Below are 19,333 nucleotides of genomic sequence, written 5' to 3'. Positions count from 1 at the left end.
GACCAATCGCACTCTTACCAGTATCAGTGAATGTTGGAAGATTAAAAAAAGAGTACTATGGGACCAATCATACTTGTCCCAGTACCAGTGAATGGTGTACATTTAACAGAGATTATCAAGGGACCAATCCTGCCAATCCCAGTACAAGTGAATGGGGTGAAGTTAACAGAGATAACCAATGGACCAATCATACCCCTCCCAGTACCAGCAAAGGTTGGAAGAGTAACAGAGTTTACCAAGGAAACACTCATACTCGTCCCAGTACAAGTGAATGGTGTAAAGATAGCAAAAGCTACCAAGGGAGTAACAAAACCCTTCCCAGTGCCAGTTAAGGTTGGGAAGAGAAAGGAAATTATGAAGAGGACAGTGGAGCAAGGTATAAAATACATGAAACGCTGAGAGAGAGAGAAATGGATGGGGATTAATCGACCGCAGATACTGGAAGAATTGTATGTGAAACCAAACCCAAATTACAGGGGAAGATCCTAAGTATTTTAGAAGTTAGCAAGGAACAGAGAGGCATTTATTGGTTTGGAGGATAGCCAAGACCAGGTTCCATGGCTATGAAAGCTTGGACTTGAATCAGGAACTGTGCCAGTAGTAGAAAAGGGGAAGCCCCGGAGGGACAAGAGCCCCATTGAAGAATGAAAGGAACTTGTTCACTGAATCACCAAAAGCCCTCCCAAAAGACTTGCTGAGGATATAAAACCCTGTCCATGAAAGCTGAGTCATTTTCCTCGTCCCATCTTTTTCTTTCAGTCTTTTTGAATAGTGGTAGGGACAGAATAGGGTAGTTTGGGACAGAGGACAGTTTATTACTTTGGACACTTTCACTGACGATGAGCACCCTAGATAGATTTGCATTAGGTAGGACACATACTATACTATAAGTGATAGAAATGCCTTTTGCTTTATTATTTAAATAAACCAGATTGCTAAAATGCCACCAGGGCCTGTCTCCTTCTGATCTACCACATAACCTCATCAGATGTAAAGTCTGGCTTTATATATTTTTATTTAATTATTGCCCTTTCTACCCGCGGAACCTGAAGGTCCTCAGTCCTTACTGTGACAATGTTTTCAATGAGTCACACGATGAATCTCGTTAGTTTTCAGTTTTTATTAAAAACAAAACCATACAAGAAAAAGGCAACTGGGGCTCCAATTCTAGGAATGGCCCCTATACACTTTCCCTCAACCTCGAGGGGAGGATGACACCTCCCTAGAGCAGGCTCTCATAATCCGAAAAGGTCTTGACAAATACTGCTTCACTACAGCCAGAGTACCCCTACTGGTTACATTGGTCTTAGTATATGGATACCTGAAAGCCATAGCCTTATCCACCCAATACTCTCAGGGACTTTCTAAGTGACCTAATAAGAGACAATCCGATTTCTCTCCCATATCCATCTTTGGTGGCAGTTTTTCAGTTTTTCTCCTCTTTCAATATACCAGCTTTTTTTCCTTCTTTTTTTCTCTCTCTCCTTGTATTATTGCTTCTTTCATTTATCTGGTCTCCACCTCACTCCTGATCTTACTCCTACCCTTACTACTCCTACCTCTACTCTTTCCCACCTACCTCTATTTAACTGGGCTGTGTCTCTCGCCATCTCTTTGTCCTGGTCCACCTCTTATCCCTCGTTTCCCAACTCCCACTTAACTTTCATGATCTTACTTCTTTCTCTCTATTCTTCTCTTTCAGTCTCTCTTCTCCCCCCTTCTCCTCCTAATATCATTCCGAAAGTATCCTCAATCACTCTCGTACTCACTTGCAAACATACACAAAAGCATTGGTAGCACTCACTCAATCCAAACTCCTAATCTTCCCTCTCCAAACACATCAAATGTCTTACCCAAGTCCTCCTCCAACTGCTACACACTCTTCACTATTTTCCTGGTCTACCTTCTCCTCTAAACTGAACACCTGTCATTGCAGTAGGACTGTCTGCTTTTTATAGACCTCTTTCTGCCTAGAAGTTTGTCTCTGATCCCAATGGGCACCCAATTCACCTGCTCATCAATCTTTGACCAATTGAATCCCAACTCCTGCCCTTGTGACTAGACTTTCCCCAGGAAATCTTCATAAGGACCCATAGCTTGCACACTTATCAGTCTCCATTTCCCTCCAGCTAACCAGGCAGTCACTGTGGTAATTTGATCTCTAGTTCACTCCAGTACTGTCATCCTCAGTCGGATGGCTCCAGCTCGGCCGCAGGTGCTGCTCCCTGGCTTCCCTGTAGCATGCCTGGGCAGTCTGTAGTGGCTGTTTGGTCTCCTAGTCGGATTCGGAATAGGGTGTCCCAGTCTATTCTCATTAGGGCAACTAGTTTGTTCCTCCTGTTGGGTCTCACCCTTGGGCCAAGGCTTGCATTGCAGTATTTGTAGTCTTGTGGTTCGTGCTGTATCCCAGGAACCAATATCCATCCCAGGAGTGAGGAGACGGTTGCATGATGTTTAATTGTAGTCCCTAAGGAACAACCAGAAAGAGTAGAGAGGAGCCATCCTCAGTCGGATGGCTCCAGCTCGGCCGCAGGTGCTGCTCCCTGGCTTCCCTGTAGCATGCCTGGGCAGTCTGTAGTGGTTGTTTGGTCTCCTAGTCGGATTCGGAATAGGGTGTCCCAGTCTATTCTCATTAGGGCAACTAGTTTGTTCCTCCTGTTGGGTCTCACCCTTGGGCCAAGGCTTGCATTGCAGTATTTGTAGTCTTGTGGTTCGTGCTGTATCCCAGGAACCAATATCCATCCCAGGAGTGAGGAGACGGTTGCATGATGTTTAATTGTAGTCCCTAAGGAACAACCAGAAAGAGTAGAGAAAGAGGCCTGACCAGGACAGAGGCTGATAGGCACCGGGTCAGGGAAAGAGTACCAATATACATGCATGGCCCCATGCAGACCAGAGCTGGGGAAAGTTGGCCCCACACCACTTCTGGGATAGCTCTAGCTCTGATGTTGTCCAGGTAGGCCGTCTACCCTAGGTTGAGAGGGGTCCCTGCCCCTCCTGACAGGATCAAACTGATGACCCTTTCACATTAGCCTCCCCCGATACGTACATGGGCAATGCATATCTGGTATATGGGTAGGGCACTTAATTGTTAGCTGGGTTTAGATCAGTTACTTATCATTCTTACTGTAAAACAAAATTGGGTAGCATCTATGTAACATGGGCCTGGAGCAGAAGAGTGCCTTACATGAGACTAGATTTAAATCCCAAATTGTGCAAACTTCATAATTTGCTGGAAAGCTGACACAAATGCTAACACAGAGTACATATGTTTGGAGGTATCCACAACACAGTTTACATCTGACCAGTCAGTGCAAATTGCATCAGATCTTGATTAACTTGAAAACGCAGGAGCTAATAATCATGAAGTGATCGTGAAAAATGAGGAGTGAGATATTATTTGTAGTATACTTTTACTTTTACATCTGTTTTGCATGGGAGGTGCAGTGTTGGCCAAGCAAATGTAAAATAGCATGTGCTGTTAACGTGCTCATGCAGGAGTTTAAACTTCCTGTCACGTCGTGAGGTGGCTGATCGCACCCTCCCCACATCGTTATGTGGGTGGCCCACACGTTGGGCCCAGCTTTTATGGGAAGTGACGTTGGCCTGGGGGGTGGGACAAGAAGGGCCAGGAAGTTCCCCAGTAAGAGGAATGTTGTGTAATAATAAAGACATGTTGAATCCAGCTCCCGAGTAGTGTATTCTGTGGGAGAGTCTGGGACCTGTGACGAAGGAGCCTGAATGTGCTTGTGTGCACCACGCACAGGCTCACACTTCCTAAGAGAGATCTTGTAAGATTTGGAAGTTTATCCATTTTTCTCCACTCATCTTTGGCTGCCTAATTAATCATAGTACCAGTCTAAGCAAACCTTTTGTCATAATCCTGCTAATGTGGACTATTCTGACACAAGTAACTGTTTTGGAGACTTCTGAAGGCAAAACAAATACCGACTATTCTGGATAAAGTGCAATTCAACATCAGAATATGGCCTCTAGGCTAATCCTGTACCAAACTTCTCTAAAAGTGGTAGCTGTGGTGCTGCCCCTTTAAGGGAATAGCACGCAGCGGTGTGACATTGCACGCCGCCGCATGCCGTATAAATAAAGGGGGCGTTCCCGGCCATATCATTGCAACCGGGGAGCCTGAGCCGGATACCTCGCCTCCGTGTGAGTTCTTGAGGAGGAGGGAGGCCTGGGGCACACGGAGCATCACGGCGGGGGCCCAGGGATTCCCCCACCCATATACAACAGTAGCTGAGGGTGCAAAGCTATTGCTTCCAAGAGCAAAGAATGTGTGGTTCAACTCCATTTCCAAAGCGCAAAAGCCATGATAATTTCTGAAGTGCACTCTTTCAGCATTGCCTTGATATATCATGTAATTTGCAAAACAAATGTAACATCGATAAGCAGGCCTTTTGCATTTAAGCCTTCTTTTGCATGTCATTACCCTTCAAATCAGAAGGACTTCAGATATTAATGTGCATATGAGGCCTTTGCTCAGAATGACCTTGTATACGAAGGAACAGAAAAATAAAGGACTATATGAAATCAGAATTCATGAAGGAAGACTAAAGTAACGAAAACAATACGAAGGAAAACAGACGATGTATATTGTGGTAAACAACAAAAACAGCATGGAACTGTCGAAACCGACAGTTTTATGTTTTCTTATAAGCGGTGACTGTGCAGCTTTGATGGACAGAGAGTAACAGCACAGTCATGTTTAGTAATAGGTAGTCTCTATTCGCAAGGATGAAGGATAAATAGCACACATTCTGCACAATTTAGAAGGGCAAGAGAGTCCGTTTAAATTGTGCAGAAGGTATGCTTGCAAATAGCACATATTCTGCACAATTTGCAACGACAGAGAGGGTAGTGTCTAGTTCCCATCCGAGAAACGGACCATGGCAGGGCCCCGCCTACGCTTTTTTACGTGACTTTAGGCATTCTTCATTCCCTGCCATGCACGTACCGTCCGCGTCATCTTGTCCCTCATTGTCATGTTCGTGAGTGGGAACCCGGAAGGCTTCGGCTGCCAAGCTGCAAGAGCAGCAGGAATCTGCAAGACACCAGATGGAGATGGGAGAGCCAGAAAATACATTTACTTTAAAATACATTTTAATCTATTCAACTTGGAAGGTATGGGGGCTAAGTAAAGGGACAGCGGGTGGGGGTGTTTAACTGATCAAGGGGGCTATTAAAACAAGCTAATTTATAGAACTGATTGAAAGGGAAATGTAATGCTTGATGAGTGTGTTTGGGATGGATGGGTAGTTTTAGAGGGGGTCGGCTGGGGCTATCTGTGTGGTTTGGAGAGGCACCTGGGCATCTTGATGTGTGTCTGCAAGGGGGTTGGGGCATCAAGCTATGTGGAGGGAGGATGGGGAATTTTGCTTTGTGGAGGGAAGATGGGGTATCATGGTATGGGTCTAGAGGGAGCGGATGTGGCATCTTGTTGCAGTCGGAATGGAGGTATGGAGAATCTTGGTGTGGGTCTGGAGGGATAGGGGCATGTTGATGTGGGTCTGGGGATAGGGCACATGTGCGTCTGGGGGAGGAATGGGGGGCACATTGGTCAGGAGGGAGGGATAAGGGCATCTTGGTGTGGGTCTGAAGGGTGCCATTGGGCATCCTGGTGTGTGGTGAGTGATTGGGGGCAGCTTGGTGTAGGTCTGGAGTGCAGGATGGGGCTTCTTGCTGTGTGCAGGGAGGATGGCATCATACTATGGGTCTAGAGGGAGGGATAGGGCATCTTGATGGGGTCTGGATCGGAGGGCGGCATCTTGGATCGGGAATGGAGGAATGGGGCATCTTGGTGGGATCTACAATGGAGGGAGGGGGCACCTTGGTGTGGTCTGGAATGGAGGGAGCAGGCATCTTGGTGTGGTCTGGAATGGAGGGAGGGGGCATTTTGGTGGGGTCTGGAATGGACAGAGGGGGCAATCTTGGTGTGGGTATGGAGGGAGGGATGGGGCATCTTGGTGAAATCTGGATCGTATGGCGGGGGCATTTTGGTGTGGGTCTAAAGCTGGGGTACCTAACATACAGGCCGCGTGCCAAATGTGACCCTCCTTCCCACGATATGTGGCCCGCCTAGTGTTTAATTTTGTAATGAGATACGACCCACTTCAAGCTGTTGGCCGCATTTCATTACATAACTAAAGTGTTTGACCAGAACCATTGCTGGGGTCAGGTGTACGTGACAAAAATCAGCACCTCTACTACTAGAGGAGCTGGGAGTAGGGAGCTGAAACACTGAATGCCTGCTGACTAGTAATTAATCCTTCTTTGTAAGCAAGTGGCTGACGTGGAGGAACCAGTGTTGAAAAGCAACAAAGTGACCCTTCTGTTTTCCCCAATGGAATTGACAGCTGGACAGGCGCAGCCAACACAAGTTGTAAGACGACAGCGCAGCCAACACAACTTGTAAGACGAACGTAAGCAGCATATGAAGGAATATATTTCTGCGTTAATAGACTGCTGACTGGCAATATTGGGGCAGTTGCTGGAGGGAGGCTAGGGTATCTCCAAAGAACAGAGGTTCCTCTTCAATGTCCTTGTATACATCTGGTGCAATTTGCTCTTTTGCAAATTACACATCGAAAGTGTCAGTAAGTATTGTACTCCTTTCGCAAATCAGCTTTGTTTTCGTTCACTCAGCAGAGGATACACCTTGGACAGTGAGTACAGCTTTTATAAATGCGGCACTCCAATTCAAGCACATGTTGGGTTTCTGCTTGCGCACCCCCAGCTATGAGTCACCGATCCCTGGTTCCATTTTGCAGCATCAAACAGGCTTTTTACTGGTGCAAAATTGGAATTACTGTTTTTACATGCATATCACAGCATAAATATGGTGCCGTGCAATGTGAGGAAGAGGTTACATTTGTTTCTCTTTCTTACATTAGAGCATGGGGCTGGGTGAATGCGACAGCACGGAAAACGCGTGGTCTTTATGCAACTGTGTGGATCATAGTTTTAGACTTCTGCAAACCTGCGTAGCTGCTAACCTGTTCGAGCCAATTTAATGAAACTTTGGCACATTATTCAGAGGAACAGTGTGATAAAAGTGCATCCGACATCTTTTCCAAATTACTAATGGGCTGACTGTTGATCCTGGAAGACCTGCTGGCTCGGAGTCACATTTTCGCCAGTATGGCCAGGCCTATGAAATAGATGCCTCTAATACGACAGGTTTCAGTGCACTTATTATTCTTTTTAGTGGAGGTTCTCCAAGTGAGGTAAACCTAAAGCCGTTCATGCTGCGATTCCCTATATTGGGTCAGGTAGAACAATTTGCGCTTTGTAACGCATCAGTGGGTTATGCTTGAGGTCATCAGTTTGGGTCTTATCCCACCTGACCCTGACCCTGCTGTGGGTAGCACTCTACTTCAGTGCTACAACATCATGGTCTTGGCTGTGTTTAATCTTTTAAGTGGTCACTCCCGGGGCCCAGAGAGCAGGTACTAAAAATTATTGCCTTATGGGCCTCAGTGACGTGAGGCAGGGGAGGATAGGACGGTAGCTACGGCCAGTGGCCACTTTTCACAAACCATGTTCACTGGGCAGGCCCCTTGCCCCACCAAGTCACCCAACATGGCCACTGGCCCTTGTGAGCTCCTCGGCTAGGGTGGTAGGGGTCATGGGGATGGCATTTTGTGGGTGGTGAGGGGTCATGGGGCATAGTGTTTGGTTGGGGGGTGGAGATCATGGGGTATAGTGTTTTATTGGGGGTGGGGGTCATGGAGCGCAGGGTTTGGGTTGGGGTTGTGGGGCCTAGTTTTTGGTTGCGGGTGAGTCATGGGTCATAGTGTTTGGTTGGGGGTGGGGGTCATGGGGCAGAGTGTTTAGTTGGGGGTGGGGGTCATGAGGTATAGTGTTTGGTTGAGGGTCATGGGGCATAGTGTTTGGTTGCAGGGTTATGTTGATGGGGGAAATAGGGAGAGACCAAGGCTACGTTGTTTGGTGGGGTAGGGGTTATCAGTGCTATGTTGTTTGGTGGGGGTCAGGGGAAATAGGGGAACCTGGACCATGCCATTGGTGAGGGTGGGAGGAATACAGGTGGGCCATGGTCAAACTGTTTGTTTTTGGGGGGGGGATAAGGAGGTACCCAGTGCTATGCTGTTTCGTTGGTTAGGAATGGGGGGACCTGGGCCATGCCATTGGTGGGGGGGGGGGGAATAGAGATGCGCAATTAAAATGTGGGGGTCAAAAAGCCTCCTGCCGTGCCCACCACACGCCTGACTCCCCTTTCCCCCTTTACTTATAGGCCCACTATAGGCAGCATGAAAGATACATTCGTCCCTCTGGCAACATAAGTTGTGCACCCCTGGCTAAAGGGAGGGATGAGGGCTCATTGATGTGAGTCTGGAAAGGGGGGATTGGTCATCTAGGTCTGAGTCTAAAGGGGAGGCTGGGGCATCTTGGTGTCGGGAGGGAGCAATGGGGTATCATAGTGTGGGCCTACAGGGAAGGATGGGGCATTTTGGTGGGGTCTGGATCGGAGGGATGGGGCATCTGGGTGTGGGTCAGGAGATATGGGAGCACATTGGTGTGGCTCTGGAGGGAGGAATGGGGGCACAGTGTAGGTTTGGAGGGAGGGATGGGGTATCTTGCTGTGTGGAGCGATGGCATTGTGGTGGGGTCTGCAATATATGGATGTTGCCACAATGGTGTCAGTCTGGAACAGGTATGGGGAATATGTTGGTCCGAAGGGCGCCATGGGTCATCTATCTGCGGGTTGGGAGAGTGGGATGGGGCTTCTTGGTGTGCGTGGGAGGAAGATATCTGTGTGGTGGGTTGAGGACATCTGTGTGTATCTGGGGAGTGGGATGGGGCATCTGTGTGGGACTGGATTGAGTGATGTGGGCACATTGATGGGATCTGGATCAGAGGGAGGGGGCATCTTGCGGTCTGGGGGAGGGATGGGGCACATTGGTTTGGGTCTGGAGTGAGGGATGTCGGTACCGTGGTATGGGTCTGGATGGAGGGATGGAGGCACATTGGTGTGGGTCTGAAAGGAGCATCCGAGTGTGCTTGTAGGTGACTGTGTTCTTCAGTGAACGAGTATGGCTGGAGGGCCATGAACAATCTCAGGATACTAGTTTTGGAGTATTTGTTTTGGCTCATCCATATCAAGGGGGCATGTTCTGTGACTAATTTGAATTTTTGCACCATCGGGTAATATTGGAACTAGGTATGGTCCACTTTGACAAAAATTTCAACTGCACCCCCCGATATTAATTTCCCTGGGGAAGAGCTTATGGCTGATATATATGGTGGGTTTCTTTTCCAGTCTTGGATCTGTGACAAAATTTATCCAGCTACACTGAGGAGGCATAGGTGTGTAGGATGTCTTTAGAGAAGACAGGCATAACCAAGACTTTCAAAAGCAAGTTGAGCTACTTGATCCCAGTGTACAGGGTTGGCTTGGCTGTTAGCAAGTTTGTATTTTAAGGGAGTTGCTACGTCCGAAAAGATAGTGATGTTTGCTAATCCATTCCCCACTTGGAATCCATGAAATTTTACAGACAACTGGGCAAGGTGAAACTTTGCAGGGTTTGGCATTGAGGTTGATCTTTCTCAGCTGATCGCAAGTTGTGGCCAGGTGTCGCAGTTGAATGTTCCAAGTCCAGACATATATGATGATGTAGTCCTGGTTGCCCCAGCGAAGGTCCGACAGGAGGTGCGGATGTGATCCATCATCTGTTGGAATGTAGTTTTCTCCCAATAGAGACCAAAAATTAGGATTGTAAATTGAAAGAGCCCTCAAAGTGTTAAAAAGGCCGTCTTTCGCTTGGCATCTTGAGCAAGGGGTACCTGCAAATACTCCTTTTTAAAACCCAGTGTTGAAATTAAGTTCATCTCTTCGAGGGCCTATACGTTTTATGGGTTTTGCATCAAACTTGGACATTTCATTGAATCTTCTCTAGTTAATGTAAAACCAATAGCTACTGTCAGGCTTGGGTACCAGCACGATCGTAGAGGACCACTCATTAATATCTTTTGGATTGCACCTAGTACCTGTATTTTCTTCAGCTCTTCCTTAACAATGTTCTTCCTGGCCTCAGGTAGCTGATGTGATGTCAGGCTAATGACTCTTCCGGATGGAGTTTAGATCTAATGAGCCTCATCATATTTTGGCGTAAATACAGTGGATATTCCGCCCCAGTGGTATTACGGTTTGTGGTTACTGCCAGTGGCATTACCATTGCTGTGGCATTCGGATCTTGTGTACCATCCCGTGTATCCTCTGTGGCTTCGGGCAGCACACACACAGTTATCTCCCTAGTAATTCTGCAAATTCCTTGTGGCTTGTTCTGCGGAGACCCGGTGGAACAGTGGTCGTGTGAACTTGAGTTGCTAAGGAAACCACTTGGGTATTCTCATGGAGAGGTAGGAGCTGGGGATTGATGTTAATTCAACAAGCTTTCATTTTATTGGCGTGATAAAGCCGAGATGGTTTTCTTCGATCAGCTTGATGGACTTTATACGTGAGGAAATGCATGACCTTCATAATTAGATATGGCCAATGCCAATTGGCCACATGCTTTTTTCAAGAGGTGGGCGTAGGACCATGACTGTCTCCTAATTGAAAGGTGCATTGCCTAAGTTCTTTGTTGTATGCTTTCTCTTGCCGTCCTGGGCTGTTTCAAGATGAGCTTTTACCAGGCATTGCACCTTTTTCCTGTATTACCTGGTGTTCTGTACCATTGGGTGATCACTGGTCTGTCAACGCCTGGGCCCTTCCCACTCTTCTCTCATGAAATCCAAGACATCTATAGGGTTCCGGCCACACACCTGAGCATAAGGAGAGCATCCTGTGGTTGATTGGGGCATCTTTCTTAGAGCAAAATAAGCCTATAGAATTAAATTATCCTATTTAGAGACCACCTTTCGGGATGACGTTCTGAGTATGGTTAAACCTTTCCAACAGCCCGACAGTCTGAGGATGGTACCCCACCATTCTCAGGGTCTTATTGTTCATGAGGTCTTTCATCTCACCCTCAGCATAGACATAAAACGATACCTTGGTTAGTGAATATTTCTGTCTGGAACCTTCAATTGATGAAGAATATGCTAAGCACCTTCATAATATTCTTGGTGTTGGTGCTTTTCAAGGTGAAAGCCTCTGGATACCTGGTGGCATATTCCAATATCCAGAGAATGTAATCCACCATCTCTTGAACAGATGCATTGATTTCTCCTTCCCCAACCGCCACCAGCTCCTTTCCTTCCTATGGCACCTACGTCACTTGAACTCCCAGCGACTTACTAATTCATTGATTCTTCATTTTGATTGAAACCCCTATCAATCAATCAGGTGCTTGTATAGCGCAAGACCTTCATCATAGCCATCAGAGCACTGAGATACCGAGCAAAAGACGGAGAAGGTTTAAACAAATAATTTTTTTTTTTTTTGTTTATTTTTTTTTTTTTTTTAGGAGATCTTAATTTGTATTGAATTTTCATACAAAACTATCTTCTTCATAACACTTGCAACCAAATGTGTTACAGGTCTTTCCTCAAAAATCAAGTGGTTCACACGACATAATAGAACATGTTTACCCCCACGAGTGCCTTTCTATCTTATCTCATGAAGGGGCTGGTAAAAATGCTGAACTAGTTCAAATTCAAGTTAACCCAATGGAACCTTTTCCAAAAAAAACAGCATCACCTGAAACTATAAGCCGAGAAGGGCATATCTAGAGTAAATTATTGCAGCAGGGACTAGTTATTCCAAAAACCAGCCCATGTGTCACCTCATTTCTAGCAGTCAAAAAGCCTTTTAAGAGACAAATCGTGTTTTATGCAAAATGTTCGAGATGTGAATTCAGTTGTATTGCCTGCATTTCCATTTGTCCCAAATATAGCAATGATACTTTCTTGCATGCAACCTACAGCTACACATTTTCCTGTTGGTTGTGAATTGTGTTCTGGTTTGTGCTCTATCCCTATAAATCCGTACAGTCAATATGTATTCACCTTTTCTCATTCAGGTTGCAGTACACACGCTTCTGCAGGGGTATACAGAAACACATTACCTCTTCTCCCAAATCTTCAAAGGAGACTTAAAATGATATACAATATCCTGGCCGGCCAGTAATCGTCCAGTTTGTGGATGGCCTTCTGGTTGCATCGTAGTCATATGAAGCTTTTAAGCAAGACACACTGGTACTTTAACAGCACTCGCTGAAGAGGGGCATAAAGCACCCGCATCAAAAATGAAAGTTGTGTAAAACCAAAGTGTACTATTTAGACAACGTCTCTGCAGGTGTTATGAGCCTAATGGATTCTCGTATAGAAACTATTCTGAAATTGCCAAAACCCACACCGATTTAAAAAAATGAAATCTTTTCTGGGGGGCAACTGGGTACTGCCAGCCTTTGATAATGGGTTATACCATGGTGTTGAGCCCCTTACAAGAAATTAAACTTTTGCATTGACCAGAGCGTTTGGCATGGAGGGAAGACAGCAAAATAAGCATTTCTAGTGGTAAACCAAGCACTTGATGGTGCCCATGGTTCTCCCCATAACAAAATCACACTTGTTTAATATTATCACAAAAGGGGGTGGGGGTTACACCCAAGTGGTGCCGACACAAAAACATGGTGGCATGCAGCGACCGATAGCCTATTATAGAACTGCACTTGATCCCAAGCTGGACAACTTCCTTGCGGTCATTTGCAACTGCTGCTTTATCTGTTCAATTTTCAAAATGTTGGTGGTAGGACCACTCCTCATTGTAGCAGTGCCCCATGCAGTTCATACATCACTGTAAAGAAACAAAATGACAGCATCATTCTGCTTCACGTCTAAATTGTGGTCAAATTGTTCTGGTAAAATCAGCACATTTCTAACAGTATGTGTGTGGAGTGCTGAACACAGGCTCTTTCTATTTTTAGTTTTTCTTTTTTCATCCATCACCATGTGCTATGGAGGGGGTTCGTAAGTAGAGTCAAGTGCATTATTCTTAATTGTGACATGCTTGATTTTGCAAGTAATTGTGATAAATAATAAGCAGAGTAGCACCACAAGCAAATGTGATATGGCACAGAGGAGCTGTGTATGAATGTGACTGGTTGGAATACACCAGGTGGCCCACAAGGCTGCACAGGTGTGATGTTAATATTTGTCCAGGATATAGGCACACCAAGTAAGCGCGTGACATCACACATGGAGAGGCCCCTAGAACCAGAACAGGGGTCAAGTGTGTGCAGGTCGCCAGACCATGGCGTGTTATGTATATGGAGCAATACACTGAGCAGAGACCGCCGCATGGGAAGGCTGAATGGAATTGTGCTCTCAAACCATGCTCCTCCAGGTCACAGGATGTTCCATTAGTAAGCTTATTTTTAACGTAACCAACTAAATGCATCTGTTTTTTATGTAGGATCCTCATTGTGCAGAACCCTATAAAAACACTGAGAAGTTTGTGTTTGGCGGGGGCACATTTTTGGGTCAGGGTTACTCTGCCGGTTTCTCTGTCCGTTTCTAAACAGCTGTGTAAAAATAAACCTGATTCTGTTGCTAGTGCTGTGGTTATCTTATCAACAGAGAGACTAATGCTGTGCAAAAGCTGGTTTTAGTGCAAAAAGGCACACTAACCGGAGGAACACTTGTTTAGCATGATGCATCATTCTTATGCAACGCTAATGTAAGCCACGCCTACATTTTACTTGTGAACTTTGAAATGTGGGTTGGACTACACTGCTTTGCTATTTGAAACAAGGGTAATGCGTCCTTAGCCACCATATGCATGGCAGGTCAGCATGGAATTAGCCTGCGGGCCATATTCTGATAAATGAAATGCACTTGTTTAGAAACTGCATACTGGGTGCAGAGATCCCCATATTTGTGGTGTGCTATAGAGGTTTTGCTGTTGTGTTGAAGCTTCCTTGAAATTGATTTCCACAATTTGCACCATAGTGACAGGTATTTATTTTAATTTCCCATTCGAGAAATTCATGTAAACAATTAACCTGTTTAGCTGGTAAAGGTCCTGCTCTGTTTTGTTTAGTGAGTATAAATCACTTGATCTGAAGCTGCAGTGATAGCTTCATCCCATGGATAACAGATATTTTAAGTCTGGAGATGCAAACATGAATTCCGAGCCTCATGGGATGTGAAGCAAACAGTGCGTTCAAATGAAATGGCGAGGGATATAATGCGTGTGGAAGGTACTTAGGAGGCTGCTTTGAAAGCAGCCCCACACTGCTTACTTACATGATTACTCTGGCAGCTGAAGTGAAAGGAACGAATAAGTAATTCATACATTTTACCTCTTCAAAGAAAGACTTCCTCACCAGGTCCCTCTGAAACAGAATCAACCTTCACCTGCTATACAGATGGGCTGGACAATTGCAGATACCAAAACAGTGCAAGGTATATGTCTCTCCTCATTTTTCAAGTTCAGTAAGCGTTTGTTTTCACCCCCTTTTTTCAGCCCATCTGAATTTTTTGCAATTTGCACTCACTGTGCAGAAACAATTCAAATAGGGCCTAGGGGAGAAACAGATGTATAATGAATCCATGATCACAATGAGGCCCTGAATGTCATTGGTATACTGCTGATAAGCACACAAGTGAATTTTCAGAGGATCAGAAAGAAGCTCTATAAGACCATCAAAAACTAAATGCAACAATAGAGGAATAGAGAACATCTCAGCATGCCATCATTATACAGACTGCCTTCAGATTCTGCACAGATAAAAGCGCTCCTGCATGGAAGATAGGCCATTTAATGAGGTCCTGCAAATAATGCTTAAAGGGATGGTCCAGTAAAAAATTTTATTTAAAAAATAGATAGGCCACATAAAAAAAAAATACTAGCATCCTCCGTTTTAAAACTTCCTATGTAAAATTTTGAGCTATTCAAGCTCAAAATTCGAAAAAGCAAGCACAGGGGCGCAGCCATTTTGTGAAATGGAGGCCCTCCTGTGCTGGCTTTTGCTTTTGCGGCACTAATGAAGGAAAAGCCAGCCAGCTGTAGTAAACAAAGTCTACCGCTGGGTGGCTTTCCCTTCATTAGTGCCGGGACTCGGAGGACGCGGACCGGAGACCAGAGCAGGAAAGCTGCAGCTGAATCTCGGTAAGTGCTATTTATTTTTTTTACAAAAAATAAGCACTAGCTGCGTTTTTTTTTCTAAGTTTTCCGGGCTAGAGGAGCCCGGAAAACTTAGAAATAAAACCGCAGCTTTAAAAATGTTGTATTTATGTTTGCGGTCGCTTTTGAAGCGACCGCAAACATAAATACAATGTTATTGTGTTGGAAAACGCTGCGGTTTTTCTTTCCAAGTTTCTCAGGCTCCTCCGGCTCGGAGGCCTCAAGGAACGCTCAGGAAGTTATTTGTATCTTTCTGAGTGGAACTTGTGGACAGAGGCCCCATAATCTTCACGACCATCAAATCATAACAGACTGTGAAGCCGACAGGTCGTTCAGTTTATGGAGACTTCGGCTGGGGACCCCGTGGCCGCTCTATTGCAAGCAGTTACTACCTTGAGGGCCGATATGGCTGCGGCCAACACGGCGTTACACAACCGCCTTGACTCCCTTCAGAGTGCTCGCCATCCCCTACCTCCTGATTCCGAATTTGGGGACCCCACACCTCCAACCCCTGGTCCTTCTGCCACCCCTTCGATTATCACACCAGTAATTGCTCCCACTCCTTTTCCTTTGGCACCCCCTGAGAGATTCCAGGGAGACCCCAGGAAATTCCGTACATTTTTGAATCAATGTAAATTACATTTCCTTTGGCGACCTTCAGCGTTCCCTGATGCACCTGCCAAGGCTGCGTTTTTGCTTTCCTATTTGTTTGGCGTTGCCGCCACATGGGCCAACCCATTACTTGAAAATGATAATCCAGCCCTTTATGACTTTGACCTGCTAGTGACTGAAATGTCTAAGTTTTTGACACCAGATACAAAGCTCAATCCAGAGATTTAGAATTACTTGATCTCTCAAAGGGGAAAAGCACCCTTATAGAATACATAACACGATTCAACCAGTTAGCGGCAGAAACATCCTGGCCCGAAAACAAAAAGGCTGTAGTATTTTACAGAGGTCTAAACGGCTCCATTAAGGATGCTCTGGCAGTGGTGCCGTCTCTTCCGACTCAGTACTCTGATCTGGTTGACCTAACACTCCAGTTAGACGCTCGACGCACCGAGCGCAAGGCAGAAGTCAGATTCTCAGGTACCCAGTTATCGGGTCCTCCTGATGTAGCCAGTGAACCCATGCAAGTAGGTGGAATACATAGCCCTATAACTATGACGGAACCGGAAAGGCGGAGAACCGACAACGCTTGCTTTTATTGTGGACTTAACAGACATTACGTCAAGAATTGTCCACACCGCCCAAAGCTAAAGAATCAGGGTTTTCCGACTGCTCGTCCCTGAATATAGGGGCCAGGACGAGTTCTCCACAGTCCCCCTCCGTTTCTCCTCCGGCATTTGGGCCTATTAGACCAGTCACAGTCCACTCCTTATTAAAGCCTACTCCTGACACAATGCATCCTGTTCAGATTATCATTGATTGCGGGGCCACTGGATGCTTTATCGACATACAAATGGCTTATGCCTTGAACCTTCCACTAGTCACCAAGGAGTTTCCTGAGCCTGTACAGGCTGTGGATGGGACTTCCCTTGCTTCTGGACCTATTCGACAACAGACTGTTCCCATGGAAGTAGTTATCCAGGAAACACATAGGGAAATACTCGCCTTTGACCTCATAACCACCCCTCAGTTTGTATCATCCTTGGTATCCCTTGGTTAAAAAAACATAATCCGCTAATCAATTGGGGTACTGGCCAGGTCTGTTTTGAATCTGAAGTTTGCCAACATTTTTGTCTTATCGAGAGAGAGGAGGTAATCGATACACCTGCTGCAGCACTGGGTGCAGTAGCACATCTGACTCTATCCGGGACTGAGGAACACCACTCTTCCACTTCGCACATGGTTGGTGCTGTTTTTTCCAACATACCTCCGGTTTATCACAAGTTTTTGTCAGTCTTTGACAAGGGCACCGCAGAGTCTACCTCCACACAGACCCTATGATTGCCCCATAGATCTGGTCCCCAACGCTCAGATCCCCAAGGGCCGAATCTATTCTTTGTCACCAGTAGAGGATAAAGCCTTGAAAGAATACTTGCAGGAGGCATTACGTTTGGGTCATATTCGGCCCTCCTCATCGCCTGCTGCATGTCCTATCTTCTTCGTTCCAAAGAAAGAGGGGGATATTTGCCCATGTGTAGACTACAGACGTTTGAACGTCATCACTATCAAGGATAGATACCCCATACCTCTCATCTCTCCACTCTTGGATAGATTAACACACGCCTCCATCTACACCAAATTAGATCTCCGTGGAGCATACAATTTGATACGTGTCTGCAAAGGGGATGAGTGGAAGGCGGCGTTTTGCACCCGACAGGGTTTATTTGAATACCTGGTGATGCCCTTCGGGTTGTGCAACGCCCCTGCCACCTTCCAGCGATTTATGAATGAGGTTTTTGGGGACATTCTGGACAATTATGTGGTGGTCTATTTGGACGACATTCTGATCTTTTCCTCCTCTTTAGACGAACACATCCTTCACGTCCAAGAAGTCCTATCCCGTTTGAGCAAGAATGCGCTATTTGCCAAGCCTGAGAAGTGCCCGTTTCATACCAAAGAAGTAGAATTTCTGGGTTTCCACATTTCACCGAGTGGATTAACTATGAACCAGTCTAAAGTACGAGCTGTTTTGGAATGGCCAGTCCCGGTAAACTTGAAGTCTTTACAGTCTTTCCTGGGCTTTGCCAATTTTTATCGGCGATTTATCCCTGGTTTTTCTACTATAGTGGCACCGTTAACTAAATTGACCAGTCCACATGCTCCATTTATTTGGACCCCCGAACATCAGGCCGCTTTTGAGTCCTTGAAATCTGCGTTTACCTCAGCTCCGGTCCTACAACACCCAGATCCGGAATTGCCATTCGTTGTCGAGGCAGACACATCATCCTTTGCTTTGGGAGCGGTATTGTCACAACCCTGCCCAACCTCTGGTCATTTACACCCTGTAGCATACCATTCACGCAAGTTTACATCTACTGAGTCCCCTTATACAGTTACCGAAAAGGAGCTCCTAGCGATTAAAGACGCATTTCAGGTATGGAGGCACCATTTGATGGGGGCTAAACACCAAGTCACGGTTTTCACTGATCATAGGAATTTGCAAGATCTCGCATCCCTCAAATGCCTCAACAGTAGTCAGGTGCGCTGGCACTTATTCTTTGCAGCCTATGAATTTGTTGTGAAACACCGTCCTGCTCTGTCTCATGGTAAAGCAGACGCTCTATCCCGCTCTCCTGGAGGGGTGTCGCTTCCGGTCTTCCCAGAAACGGTACTTGACCACGGGCATGTAGTATGCTTATGCACTCCTTCGCCTCCTCTGTTGTCAGCCATACGCACATGGGTTTCCCAACATCCACAACAGTTAGCAGAATGGGATCTTGTTTTTCATGATGGTCTGCCTTTTGTTCACAACAGATTGTTCTTACCCAATACACTCGAAATCTAGCTATGGAATGGTCTCATGATGCAGCCTTCCATGGCCACCCAGGACAACAGCGTACTCTGGATCTACTTAAACGCAGATGCTCATAAAGCTAGACATGTGTTCAAGTGTTTTAATGTGCACTTACCTGATGCAGACAATGCTGCTACATCCAGGCCCTCTTGAGGCCTGAATGGAACTACTTTACCTGTGGGACTACTTTCCACCTGGGTGTGGTCAGGGAAGGATACATACCTGATCGGTGGAAGGATACATACCTGGAACCTCTTCCAAAGCTATTTAAACCACGCCCGATCAGCAACTCACGCTTCGCGTTGTTCTGCTCCTCGCAGCTGGCCGCTCACCGTGTCAGCTCCTGCATCTGGACTTCAGCCACGCCTGTCAGCATCCTGGGTCACCTGCAAAGGGAGATAAGAGAGAATTGGAGAGAAAGAAGACCTTACCTGCTAAAGCTGCATCACGGAGACATCACACCGACGATCCTGAAAGGGAAGACATCATTTTTAAAAGCATTTCGCTTCGAGCGCTGCAGCGCTGCATTTCACTCACCTTTCCTGGGCACCTCCATCTTCAGCAGCGATCATCCAGACCCGCAGCCACTTCCCAGAGCCTAGAGAGAAAAAGACAAGAACACAAGGTGAGAGAAGGAAGGGAATAGGAAAAGCTCAGTTTCCTTCTGAGACTTACCTGTTGGGTCATTCCCATTTCATTTCGGGTCCTGCCGCTTCCTGGCATTCCGGACCCCGGCCCCTATGGGGAAAAAAGACAAAGACATT

At 46.1% G+C, this 19,333-nt stretch overlaps 1 protein-coding gene across 2 annotated transcripts in view; it reads right to left on the bottom strand.

Annotated features, from left to right (window-relative positions):
* The window catches only part of NRIP3 (nuclear receptor interacting protein 3), a 738,043-nt gene that overhangs the window by 573,308 nt on the left and 145,402 nt on the right, over window positions 1–19,333 (bottom strand). The gene's annotated exons all lie outside the window — the stretch shown is intronic.

The sequence above is a fragment of the Ambystoma mexicanum genome, chromosome 11, assembly GCF_040938575.1.
Source record: "Ambystoma mexicanum isolate Mex_15411 chromosome 11, UKY_AmexF1_1, whole genome shotgun sequence".
NCBI classification, from domain to species: Eukaryota; Metazoa; Chordata; class Amphibia; order Caudata; family Ambystomatidae; genus Ambystoma; species Ambystoma mexicanum.
Note: the sequence above shows the minus strand (reverse complement) of the source record. Positions and strands in the feature narration are given on the sequence as shown.